This window comes from Odocoileus virginianus, chromosome 19 (assembly GCF_023699985.2).
Source record: "Odocoileus virginianus isolate 20LAN1187 ecotype Illinois chromosome 19, Ovbor_1.2, whole genome shotgun sequence".
In the NCBI taxonomy this organism is placed as follows: domain Eukaryota; kingdom Metazoa; phylum Chordata; class Mammalia; order Artiodactyla; family Cervidae; genus Odocoileus; species Odocoileus virginianus.
The window spans coordinates 24,965,788-24,979,587 of record NC_069692.1 but is presented as its reverse complement, the minus strand read 5'-3'; the positions used below and the strand labels follow the sequence as shown (position 1 = coordinate 24,979,587).

At 44.1% G+C, this 13,800-nt stretch overlaps 1 protein-coding gene across 5 annotated transcripts in view; it reads left to right on the top strand.

The window, feature by feature from the left end:
- The window catches only part of ARMC2 (armadillo repeat containing 2), a 124,283-nt gene that overhangs the window by 57,676 nt on the left and 52,807 nt on the right, over nt 1-13,800 (top strand). The window lies entirely within an intron of this gene.

Sequence of the window (13,800 nt, the reverse complement as noted above, 5' to 3'; positions counted from 1 at the left end):
GTACTCCAGGTGTTTCTTGACTTCCTACTTTTGCATTCCAGTCCCCTATAATGAAAAGAACATCTTTTTTGGGTGTTAGTTCTGAAAGGTCTTGTAGGTCTTCATAGAACCGTTCAACTGCAGCTTCTTCAGCGTTACTGGTTGGGGCATAGGCTTGGATTACTGTGATATTGAATGGTTTGCCTTTGAAACGAACAGAGATCATTCGGTCGTTTTTGAGATTGCATCCGAGTACTGCATTTTGGACTCTCTTGTTGACCATGATGGCTACTCCATTTCTTCTAAGGGATTCCTGCCCACAGTAGTAGATATAATGGTCATCTGAGTTAAATTCACCCATTCCAGTCCATTTTAGTTCACTGATTCCTAGAATGCCGACATTCACTCTTGCCATCTCCTGTTTGACTACTTCCAATTTGGGAAATAGAAATTTCCCTCATGGGAAATAGATGGGGAGACAGTGGAAACAGTGTCAGACTTCATTTTTTTGGGCTCCAAAATCACTGTGGATGGTGACTGCAGCCATGAAATTAAAAGACGCTTACTCCTTGGAAGGAAAGTTATAACCAACCTAGATAGCATATTAAAAAGCAGAGACATTACTTTGCCAACAAAGGTCCGTCTGGTCAAGGATATGGTTTTTCCAGTGGTCATGGATGGATGTGAGAGTTGGACTGTGAAGAAAGCTGAGCGCCAAAAAATTGATGCTTTTGAATTGTGGTGTTGGAGAAGACTCTTGAGAGTCCCTTGGACTGCAAGGAGATCCAACCAGTCCATCCTAAAGATCAGTCCTGGGTGTTCATTGGAATGACTGATGCTGAAGCTGAAACTCCAATACTTTGGCCACCTCATGCAAAGAGTTGACTCATTGGAAAAGACCCTGATGCTTGGAGGGATTGGGGGCAGGAGGAGAAGGGGACGACAGAGGATGATATGGTTGGATGGCATCACCGACTTGATAGGCATGAGTTTGAGTAAACTCCGGAAGTTGGTGATGGACAGGGAGGCCTGGCATGCTGCGATTCATGGGGTCGCAAAGAGTCGGACACGACTGAGCGACTGAATTGAACTGAACTGGACTTGTTCACCTGAAAAAGTAGTTAAATAACCTGTGTCTGTACTAATGGAGTAATATCTGTAAACCAGAGAGAACACGCAAAGCAAAAGGGTAAAGGCAGGACTTCCTCTCCTTTATGATTTTCAACCCAAAACCTCAGTAGCTTTGCCTCGTGCTGTAAAACTTCATGTGTTCTGCCCAGCACGGCGCTGGAGCCCTCCTGTTTCCCTTGCTCGGCCCTGTTGGAGGCCATTGAGTGAGTAGAAAGCACTGAAGCTGGACTCTGAGAGTCGTGTAGGACGTAGGAAGCTGGTACCAAGGGAAGGGGACAAGGTGTGCTTGGGGGCTGCTGAAGAGGCGGTCTGTCCAGAGCGGAGAGTGGCGTGAGGGAGGCCTGGGAGGTAAGATCCCAAGGCTATGGTCATGGGCCTCGAATATCAGGCTGCCGAGTGTGGACCTGGAGTAACACAGAGCAGCTGGGAGGTCTGTGTGTGGGGAGCAGAGGAGATCAGAGTGGCAGAAAGATGAGTGTGCACAAGACAGTGAATGGATGAAGACCAAAAAACTGAAATGTGATGGGAGGGGAGTGTGTCAGGGGTACGGTCAGGCGGGGGGATTCAGATCTCACATACAGCAGCCCCAAATAAGACATTGCAGTAGTTATTAGAGTTTAGGCTGATTATAAAGGAGCTAAAGGAGCAAGATCAAGAAATGGGTGTGAAAGGGATAAAAAAGCTCCTCCACAGCATAGGGGCTAATGATGCTTAGAGGAAATTACTGAAGTGTTGAGATTTTTAAAAAAGTTTTCTCTGTGTTATTTCTTACATATATGTATACACATAAATATATGTTTACCACCACACACCTGACATTGAGACATTGACCTCACAAGTATTTGTGGAGTGGCTGCTCTGTGGCTGCTCTGTGTTCTGGGTGGTGAAGAAAACATCCGTAGGGGCCTCCTTTTTAGTGATCCCCATGTCCAGATAATAGTATTCTGACACCCTATTCTTCTACAAAACTCTGAGCTGAACCCATGTGTTCAGTTCAAGTTGTCAGATGCTTGATGTTAGTAGCATTTTGAGAAGGTTGAGAGAATGATTGTTGATATTCAAAGGGGCCAGCACCACTTTCCACCAAGTAAAAGTATTAATACTCCCAGTCTGGCAAAACAAGAGACAAGAGTTTGTCTGAAAAATCATAAGCATAAAGAAAGTTAATCTGTGCATGATCACTTAATTCCACAATGCTGGACTTTTGAGAGAGCTCTTTAAAACTTGGAAAAAAAGAAATACAGACCAGCTGAAAGGTTAGGCCCCCCTAGATTCCAGCAGCAAATTGCATCATCTAAGGAGGTGACAGCAGATGAAATATGGGTTTGTCAATGTTAATCTCAGAGGGTTATTAGACCATGTTAGGGTTCATTTCTGACTTGTGTGTGTTCGTCGCTCAGTTGTGTCAGACTCTTTGTGACCCAGTGGACTGTAGCCCGCCAGGCTCCTCTGTCCATGGGATTCTCCAGACCAGAATACTGGAGTGGGTTGCCACTTCCTTCTCTATGGGATCTTCATGACCCAGGGATCGAATCTGGGTGTCCCGCAGATTCTTTCGTCTGAGTCACCAGACATTAATGTCTGGCCGGACTTGTAAGGGCCAACAATTAGGAAGGAACTGGGGATAATTCCTGGAGTCACCTCCATCAGAAAGTTTGCTGTGGTTTCCATCATGCCCCTTCCTGGGCACCAGGGAAGAGTCTCTTGTATGTGTCATAATCACAAATAGGCCCCAATCCCCCAATGACTCATCTGTCCTCTTGTGTCTTGAGGACACAGTAATTGAAGAAAATCTCAAGGTACTCACATCTACAGCTGAGTAACTTGTAAGTATATAACATAACTATTGGGCTTCCCAGGTGGCTCAGTGATAAAGAACCCGCCTGCCAACATAGGAGACTAGGGTTTAATCCCTGGGTTGGAATGATCCCCTGGAAAAGGAAATGGTAACCCATTCTAGTATTCTTGCATGCAGAATCCCATGGACAGAGGAACCTGGTGAGCTACAGTCCATGGGGTCAGCAGAAGAGTCAGACATAACTTAGAGACTGAATAACAGCGTAACTATTAAACCCAGATTGACTTAAACTAAAGTTCCTATTTTTATGGATTCCTTTGTATTTCCAATCTTTTCTTCTTTACAGCCTTTTATTCCTTATTTTTGAGTTTAATCCTTAGAGAAATATGTTCTTTTCCTGCTTTGAATTTCACATTTTTGAAATTGGAACTGTCCCGCATGCCCCTGCCCCACCCCAGATGACATCATTTCTTTCCCTCTTCTTACACCTGGTTTCTCTGACCCCTAAGCCTGCACGCTTCTCCCCAGAGGGTCCTTCAAGTTCTAATCTTGCCCCCTTCTTGCTCTGTACACCTCCAGCTTCCTATCCTTCCTTTTTCTAAGTGAAGTTTCTCAGAAAGGTCAGTCCTCTGACCCTTTTTCAGTCCCTCTCTTCCCCCTTTGGCTTTGAAGTGTGGGGAAAAGGAAAGTGAATTAAACAGAGATTGACCCTGGGTCAGTCAGAAAATGATACTTTTATTATCAGAAATTAGAGCTTTCTCTATGATCCAGTGAATGTTGGCAATTTTATCTCTGGTTCCTCTACCTTTTCTAAACCCAGCTTGGACATCTGGAAATTCTCTGTTCATGTAATGCTGAAACCTGGCTTGCAGGATTTTGAGCATAACCTTACTAGCACTGGAGATGAGTGCAATTGTCCAGGAGTTTGAACATTCTTTAGTACTGCCCTTCCTGGGAATTGGAATGAAAACTAACCTTTTCCAGTCCTGTGGCCACTGCTGGGTTTTCCAAATTTGCAGACATATTGAGTATAGCACTTTAATAGCATCATCTTTTAGGATTTGAAATAGCTCAACTGGAATTCCATACCTCCACTAGCTTTATTGGCAACAGGGCTTCCTAAGGCCCATGTGACTTCTCACTTTGTCGTGGTTATCTGGGTCATTAAGGTCTTTTTTGTACAGTTCTTTTGTGTATTCTTTCCATCTCTTCTTGATCTTTTCTGCTTCTATTAGGTCTTTACCATTTCTATCCTTTATTGTGCCCATCTTTAGATTAAATGTTTGTTTGATATTTCCAGTTTTCTTGGAAGAGATGTCTAGTCTTACCCTTTCTGCTGTTTTCCTTTATTTCTTTGCATTGTTCATTGAAGAAGGCCTTCTTGTCTCTCCTTGTTATTCTCTGGAATTCTGCATTTAGTTGGGTGCACCTTTCCCTTTCTCCCTTGCTTTTCGATTCTCTATTTGTAAAACTCCTTAACTTCTTGCATTTCTTTTTCTTTGGGATGGTATTTGCTGCCTGTTGTGCTGTATTTTTTTTTTTTTTTTTTGCTATGCTGTATTATGGACCTCTGTCCATAATTCTTCAAGCACACTGTTTACTACATCTAATCCCTTGAATCTATTTGTCACCTCCACTGTATATTCATAGGGGATTTGATTTAAGTCATGCCTGACTAGCCTAGTGGTTTCCCCAGCTTTCTTTAGTTTAAGCCTGAATTTTGCTAAGAGGAGCTGATGATGTGAGTCACAATTAGCCCAGGTCTTGATTTTACTGACTGTATACAGCTTCTCCATCTTCGGCTACAAAGAGTGTAATCAATCTGATTTTGGTATTGACCATCTGGTGATGTCCATGTGTAGAGTCATCTCTTGTGTTGTTGGAAGGGGGTGTTTGCTATGACCAGTGTGTTCTCTTGGCAGAATTCTATTAGCCTTTGCCCTGCTTCATTTTGTACTCCAAGGTCAAACTTGCCTGTTACTCTAGGTATCTCTTGACTTCCTACTTTAGCATTCCAATCCCCTATGATAAATAGGACATTTTTTTTGGTGTTTGTTCTAGAAGGTCTTCTAGGTCTTCATAGAACTGATAAACTTCAGCTTCTTCAGCAGCAGTGTTTGGGGCATAGACTTGGATTACCATGATATTGAATGGTTTCCCTTGGAAAGGAACAGGGATCATTCTGTCGTTTTCGAGATTGTATTTAAGTACTGCATTTCAGACTCTTTTGTTGATTATGAGGCTACTCCATTTCTTCTAAGGGATTCTTGCTCACAATAGTAGATATAATGGTCATTTGAATTAAATTCACCCATTCCTGTCCGTTTTAGTTCACTGATTCCTAAGATGTTTATGTTTACCCTTGCCATCTCCTGCTTGGCCATGTCCAATTTACCTTGATTCATGGACCTAACATTCCAGGTTCCGATGCAATATTGTTCTTTGTAGCATCAGATTTTACTTTCAGACACATCCACAAGTGAGTGTTGTTTCCACTTTGGCCCAGCTGCTTCATTTTTCTGGAGCTATTAGTAGTTTTTCTCCTCCTTTCCACAGTAGCATATTGGACACGTTCCGACCTGGGGTGGGGGTGGGGTGGGCCCATCTTTCGGTGTCGTATCGTTTTGCCTTTTTATACAGTTCATGGGATTCTCAAAGCTAGTATACTGGAGTGGTTTGCCATTCTCTCCTCCAGTGGATCGTGTTTTGTCAGAACTCTCCACTGTGACTGGTCCATCTTGGGTGGCCCTGCATGGAATGGCTCATAGCTTCACTAAGTTATGCAAACCCCTTCATCATGACAAGGCAGTGATCCATAAAGGGCATTATTAAAGGAGGAAACTGAGATGGGTATAATGCAATTAGGTATTTTACTTATTTGCATATTGTTTTTGCGATTGGGTAAAACTTTTTTGTCACAGTCTTTAGTTTGGTTATTAGACTTGCCAATTTTTAAATTATTTATTTATATTTTTGGCTTCTCTAGGTCTTCATTGGGCTTCCCAGGTAGCTCAGTGGTAAAAAAATCTGCCTACCAATGCAGGAGATGCAGATTCGATCCCCTGGGTCAGGAAGATCCCCTGGAGTAGGAAATGAGAACCCACTCCAGTATTTTTTGCCTGTATACTTCCATGGACAGAGGGGCCTGGTAGGCTACAGTCCATGGGGTCGCAAAAGAGTCGGGCATGACTGAGGGACTGGGCAGGAGCTCGAGGTCGTTGTGACTGTGTGCAGGCTTTCTCTAGGTGCAGTGAACGGGGAGTCCTCCCCAGTTGTGGTTTGTGGGTTTCTCATTTCACTGGCTTCTCTTGTCATGGAGCAAGGGCTCTAGGCACTCAGGCTTAGGTGCTCCTTGGTATGTGAAATCTTCCTGGACCGGGGATCAAACCTGTGTCCCCTGCATTGGCAGGCAAATTCTTAACCACCGGGGACCACTGGGAAAGTCCCTTGCTGATTGTTTGATGATATATTTGTTTGTGGGAAGGGGAGCTACTTCTGCTTATGAGGTTTTCTTCCTATGAAGGAATACCCAGTAGTATAACTGATCACTCACTGAGCCATCTGGCCTGAGAGAGTGGGTAGTCAGAGCCTACTCTTCCCTTTCCTGGGAAGGGACTACATTTAAACAACTTGTGTTCTCCTTTGATTCTCCATGGATGGCATGTCTAAAGACCTGGGGAGAGTCAGGGATCCCAAACATCTATTGACCTTTGAATTTGGAAATGAAGAGAGACTAAGGCAGATGGGGAGGAAAGTTGAAGGCTGTAACCTCTAGCTGAGGAGGGAGTGCTTTCTAATCCTGAGCCCCTGAATCAGATTTGCCCACCTGGTCACAGGCCACGCCTGCCTTGGTGGGGCAGAGCAGAACACCTGTGCTCACCAAGCAGGAAGTGAAGTGACCAGGAGATTATGCTAGGGGATGTCTCCTCACAAGGAAGGAACATCAAATGTGGGAAATAAGTATTCCTACACCACCTGCTTCTGGGGAGAACCTTCGCTTTTCAGTTGCTGTCCTATCTGCTCAGTCTCAGCTCTTCATTGTAGACATTGTTAGTTGTGGCAATAAAGAAATATCACTAACTTTAACAGGTAATTCTGAAAATCAGTGTTATTACTCTGTAGTTCTTACAGCATTATCTTTTCAGACTCATTTTCCTTGTTTTATTGCTCTGACATTCTATATAGTTTAGATGACGTTCACATTTCTGCTGAACTGATACATACGATAGCCACAACGGGAAGAATCAGCTGCCTACTCATTTTATCAAGGTAACTGACATAGTGGTGGTAAATGGAGAAACAGTAATAAACATCGGCTGATGTTAAGTAGAGTCTCAAAGTAGGAGGGCAGTAGGGTTTGAGGAGGGCAAAAACATTGCCTGCTGAAGGAGGACCCCTGTGGTAGGAATGTGCTCCAGAGCCAGGCACTTGGCATTACTGAGGATTATGAACTGGTATTACTTTCACATACATGTATCTTAACTCCAATGAAAGGTTTAGGAATATTTGGGATTGGCAGTTTCATGTGTATAGTGGCATCTTATAATTGATTTCTTTTATCTCAGCCAGAACTGTACTATTCATATTAATATATGAGACAATATGAAACTCCTTGGGTTACCACAGAGGCTCTGGTTTTGGCATATATGTGGTCTCAGTTGGGCACAAATCCAGAAAATTGAATATGCTTTCATTAATAGAGGGAGATGGTTTTGCTGAGGTTGGAAAAATGGTGTGGCTTTGGTCTTAAATCATTTGACACTGTTTGTGGTCTCTGGCGGCTGTCTTTATTCTTTCACGTCATCAGCGGGAAGTGAACCATTTTGCAATTGGCAGTCAAGTTGAGATAAAGCTCTAGGGATTTTGGTTATGGATATTCCAGATGATTGGGCAATAAATGAATGCTTTTAGGAGACAGTCAAAGGTAGCAGGGGCGACAACAGATGAGGAGTTGGCGGGGTCCTGGAAGCCCACCTACCTGGAGCTGGCGGCCCTCCTGAGTTTCAGTCTCCTCATCTGAAACGCAGGGCTCAGAATACCTTTGCTGTCCACAAATTTAGGGAGCAAACGAGATCAAGCTCACGAGATAGCTTTATAAAAAACAGAGTAAGCTGCTCAGTTTTTTTTTTTTTTGGCAACAGCATTCAATGTATAAAAATAAAATGAATCTTGATGTCAGTTTTGGTAGAGGAAGCTTAATAACTTTCAGACTGTTAGTGGTACAATTTTCAATTGCATTATGTTCCAACGTTTTCTTTGCAAGCTGTTTCTTTGAAATTGGGAAAATATTTCTCCAAGGAACAATGCCGTGACTGATGGTAAAGTTCCTGGGCTAGTCAAAGAGCCTGTTCAGTTTCCGATGCACCTAAATGGGAATTCTGTGGTGGGCTGTGAGCTACAAGCCCCTCTAATCTGGGCCAGCTCTGATGGCTGAATGCCTCCTGGGGCAGAATCCGGTGAGTTCCCTGGGGACTGAGGACTATGATGGTGGGAGGGTGTGAGGGAAGAGGGAGGTCATCCACTGGTGAAATGAGCCATCTCTGCAGGCTCCGGGGGACCGAGCAGCCCTCCCCACATGCTCCAGTGCAGTAGAGAACGCTGGGGGTGGGGCCGCAGCTGCTGACCCTAAGTTATCGTCCTTAAATTCAGTGATCTGAATCAGGAGGGACTCATGCTTTAAGGCAGAGATTTCAATGTGTTTGCTAAGATTTTTCAAATAATTAATAATTGGAAACATGATTTGAAATTGATAATAAAGTACCTAGATTGATTTTTTTTAAGTGCTAAATCTTTTGAATTCTAATTTTGCTTTACTAAAACGCTGTTTGAGCCCTTATAAAGTATCTGATCACTACTTGTTATAATTTTTCCCTTTAAAATGGGTCTCCCATTTGTTAACTGACAGTGAGAACTTTGAGGCCTGACTATTCAATGTGAGATGGGATAGCTTTGCCAAACTCACTAGGTGTTTTACCTGGAGATGCTGATTGAGGGTGGGGCCCAATCTTAACAATGATCAAGGAATCTGGGGAAACCCAGGGCTTCCCAGGTGGTTCAGTGGTAAAGAATCTGCCTGCCAATGCAGGAGCCACAATCCCTGGGTTGGGAAGATGCCCTGGAGTAGGAAATGGCAACTCAATCCAGTATTCTTGCCTGTCCCAGGGACAGAGAATCCCATGGACAGAGGAGCCTGGCAGGCTACAGTCCAGGGGGCTGCCAAGAGTTGGACATGACTGAACAACTAACACACCACACACTTACAGAGAAAAAGCTGCCTCGGGAAAAGTGAGCACCACCAAGTTGTAGAGTGTGGCTCAGTCACTTTAGCAGTAGATTTTCAACCAAAATCACGCTGGAATGTTTCTTCTCTGATATACACCAAACATTCAGATCCCCTTTTGTCCCAGACATCAAATAAAAACTGCTAATTGGTAAGGACACTTAAATTTTTATCCATCCTTTTTGTGGATTACTAGTTCCATATTCTTCTGCTTTTTCTTCTTCCCACTGGTTGCCTTCTGACTCAGTATGTCTGTCCCAAGGAGCTGCACATTAAAAGATGGGAAAAAGAATAATTGAAACTCTTGTTTTTCAGTTTGCTATTTCTTGATGAGATGACCCTTAAGAGGTTGGGAATTGTTCCAGTAAGCCCTTTAGATTCTAAACAAGCATCTATGTATGCAGCTAATTTTAACTTTGGGGGTTTTTGTTTGTTTGTTTGTTCGTTTGGGTCATAAAGTATTTGAGATGGTTTAAAAGATTATATACAATAAAATAGAAAAATACATCACTAAGCGGAATTAGGAACAATATAGACTAGAATAGAAACTTAAAGAAATGGATGTATTTCTCCAAGCAGGGAGCCTGGACTTTGAACTCCTGCTCTGTGGGGCAGGCCCAGTGTGTGGGCTTTCCTGGGTGGGGGTGGGGGGGTGGGGGTTGGAAAATATACTCAGCTACAGAGCACACATCCTGTTAACAAGTTCTGCAAATATATCTCTGTTAAAAGTTGGAGCAGGGTTGAGAGTTAAGTGGGCTGACTTGGAATTTGCCTTTAGTGTTACCACGGTATTTAGCTAGACTCTCCTCCCACCGCTCTCTTTATGTTTTTCCCAGAAGAAGCTGCTTGTCTGTGTGCTGTATTCAGTCCCAGCCCCACCCACGGTGAGACCCTTGGCTCACAGCCAGCGCCTCAAAATGGGGGGCTTTCATTGCTGCATCTGCCGGGTGACCTCCTCCTGATCCTCCTCCCTGGGGGGGTTTCAGTTCTGGTTTGCCACCAGGCCTCTGCTAATCCCGGCACTTTCTTGCCAGAGGCTTCTTAAAGGGGAAAGGCCTCCTTTTCCATCTCCTGTCTCCCTTGTCCCTTCATTTCCTTCCCCCTTTCCTTCTTTCTCCTCCTCATCCCCTCTTCCTTTCTCCTCCTGCATATCATCCAGCCAGTTTTTATGAGCATATTTATTGTCCTCCAGATAGAAAGAGGCATAAGAAACTATTTGGACCCTAGAGGAGCTCACAGTGAGAGAGAAAGTGTCTGATACAAGTTGTAAGGGATCTAGGTGTGAAACCGGTGTGAACAGGAAAGTTTGTTTAGCTGGGAAGGGGAACAATCAACCACTGAAAAGCCTTCACCAGAGGAGAAGTGAGCCTGAGCTGGGTTCAGAATCCTGAGCAGGAGATGGACAAATTGGAGAAGGAGCGGAGGAGAGTGTTGGAGGAGGATATTCTGCAGAGGCAATGGTTCATTCAGAGGCTTGGAACTGTGGAAGGCCCAGGAGGTTGTGTGTGGTGCAGAGTCTGAAAGATGACCCATGTGCAGGGAAAGGGAGGAAGGGAGATGAGCCTGGTCGGGTGAGCTGTGCTTTCCAGAGCAAAGAGCCTTTTGGATATGGATTTTGCCCAGTAGGCCACTGGAAATCGGAGGAAGCCTGAACAGGGAAGGCTGGGTTTCAGGATGCTTCCCCTGACAGCAGAGAGAGGCTGTGGGGAGGTGAGCTCTCCACAGGAGAGAGTGGAAGGAGCCCATTCAGGGGATATAGACTTTGGGAAGGAGATGAAGTAGTCTTACATGGAACCAGCAACCCTGGAAGTGGGAAGAAGAGATGGAAATGTGACCAGTCAGGTGTTGGAAGGGAAGCGGGAAGAGAGGTTAAGAGCCCAGGAAGGAGCTGCTGTCATGGATGAAATGAACAGGGAATACACTAGGGCCCCTCCAGGAAGTCTGTTTTTCTTTCATCAGTTATTTTTTTATTCCTCTGCTCCTTTTTTGTTGAGTCACTAAGTCATGTTCAACTCTGTGACCCCATGGACTGCAGCACACCAGGCTTCCCCGTTCTTCACTATCTCCTGAAGTTTGCTCAAATTCATGTCCATTGAGTTGATAATACCACCCAACCATCTCATCCTCTGTCTCTCGCTTCTCCACCTGCCCTCAATCTTTCCCAACATCAGGGCCTTTTCTAATGAGTCATCTCTTTGCATCACGTGGCCAAAGTATTGGAACTTCAGCTTCCACAGTGGTCCTTCCAATGAATATTCAGCATTGATTTCCTTTAGAATTGATTGGTTTGATGATCTTGCAGTCCAAGGGACTCTCAAGAGTCTTCTCCAGCACCACGATTTGAAAGCATCAATTCTTTGAAACTCATTAATCATCTTAAAATCCACCTACCTCAGAGATATTGTCTGATTCATCCATAGTTTTCTGAATCCCAACCTTTCTATGTATACCAGTGGTTCATTTATAGATATTAATCCAGTAATCCATTCCATCAACAAATGTTTATTGAGGACCTACTGTGTACTCTTGAGAGTTGCTTGGACTGCAAGGAAATCAAACCAGTCAATCCTAAAGGAAATCAGTCCTGAATATTCATTGGAAGGATTGATGCTGAAGCTGAATACTTTGGCCAATACTTTAGCCACCTGATGCAAAGAACCAATTCATTGGAAAAGACCCCGATGCTGGGAAAGATTGAAGGCAGGAGGAGAAGGGGATGACAGAGGATGAGATGGCTGGATGGCATCACCGACTCGATGGACATGAGTGTGAGCAAACTCCAGGAGTTGGTGATGGACAGGGAAGCCTGACGTGTTGCAGTTGATGGTGTCACCAAGAGTTGGACACAACGGAGCAACTGAACTGACAGACTGTACCAGGCACTAGAGTTGGACCTGGGGGCACAATGGTGAAAAGCCAGTGTGTACCTTACTGAAGCTTCTAGTCCAGAGAAATACAGAAACAATAAAACATAAAGTAACCTAAGATAAAGCAGTTTGTGGGGGTATGTGGTATGAGATGAAGTTTGAGGGCTTGGCCAGAGTCAGGCCACACCAGGCCTTGTAGACAAAAAAGTCAGGAAATGGACAAGAAGCCAGTAGGGCTTAGGGGAACAGAAAGCAGAAAGGCAGGGTTCTGGAATATCTCTGAGTTTTGCAACTTGAGCAGCTGTGTTGATGGTAGTGTCGTGAACTGAGATATCACTACTCTGTATTTTTCAAGTGCATAGTGTATGTTTCATGTATGTGATTCTAGCAGCATTACAACCAAGAAATATGGAAACATTCCAGGTATCACATCGTGCTCAACTCCTCGCACTCCACACAGTGTGGTCCAGGCAGTAAATAGATACTGATTTAAAATCAGGTGATATGTCACATCTTGATTTGGGCCATTTGTAAAAGTTATGTCTTTGGGGCAAAAGAACCTTGAACTGTCTTGACTTTTCCTAATGATCTGAGGAGAAAGGTTGAAAGGGAGAGGGGGGAAAAAAACAAACTGAATTTGAAACAAGAAAATAAAAGCTCCTAAGAAACCTCTGGTCCCTCCTGCTGACAGCATCCCCGGCCAGAGGTTGAGTGTGGGGAGCGAGAAGATGACAACGGATTGAGGTACTGAATCTGTGAAGCCTCGGGGCCCAGGGAAGGGGGTGTTTGTGTGTACAGTGGGTGGGATCAGTGCTGCACGGTCTTGCCGCAGTCTCTGCCTGTCTGGTTCTGGCCAGGACCCACGCGAGCGTCTGTGCTCTTTCGTGAAGGAGTGGGGAAGCTTGCGAGTCATCCTTTGGGTTGACATAAACCAGCAGTGCTCCAGTGCCTGGGCTGTCTCTGAAGAGGGTGGACAGGTTAGAGTCGGGGACAGATGATGAGAATTTTCCATTTTATGGCAGCGATGGCTTGGAATGCCTTGAATGGCTTGTTAACCTTCCTTAGCTTAAGAGACTACATTGGTAGATTAAGTGGAATGCTAGAATAGTTTGTTTCCCCTGCAGTGTTTTGGATACTGAACCTTTCAGGGAAGAATTTACTGAATCACTGTGTAATTGAATCAACTACAAAAGACTTGCACACATTTGTTTGAAGTATTATGTTTACGTTTTCTGCTTTAGAGAGAACATGGTTGGTTATATCTTTAAAAAAATTTTTGTTGTTGCGATTTGTTACAAAAGAAAACTAATCAAACATACATGTCATCTTTATAATTGTTAAAGTTTATTTGTTATGGCTGTAATGGTGCTTTTTATTTACGTAATCCTCAACAGTGTACAAAAACCGTGTTACCTTTTTTTCCACCTGTTACACGCAACCTTGGCTGGTGAGCAGAGTTTGTAATCCCCTTTTCACAGACAAGGAATGGGGGAGTTGAAGAATGACTGAGTGCCTCAGTCACATATTTAGGGAGAGATTTGGGACTTGACTGTTCATCATTTGAGTCCAAGGCTAGTAATCTCCCTCCTTCTGCGTTTTGGATGTGAAGACCCATAACAAAGGCGAGGATGGAACCTGTGATTTTTTAACTCCTGTTAATTAATCGGCACTGGCAATGCCAGCCACACATCTCATCTCATTGAATCCTAACAATGCCAGGACAGCTGTCACCATCCCCACTTTAT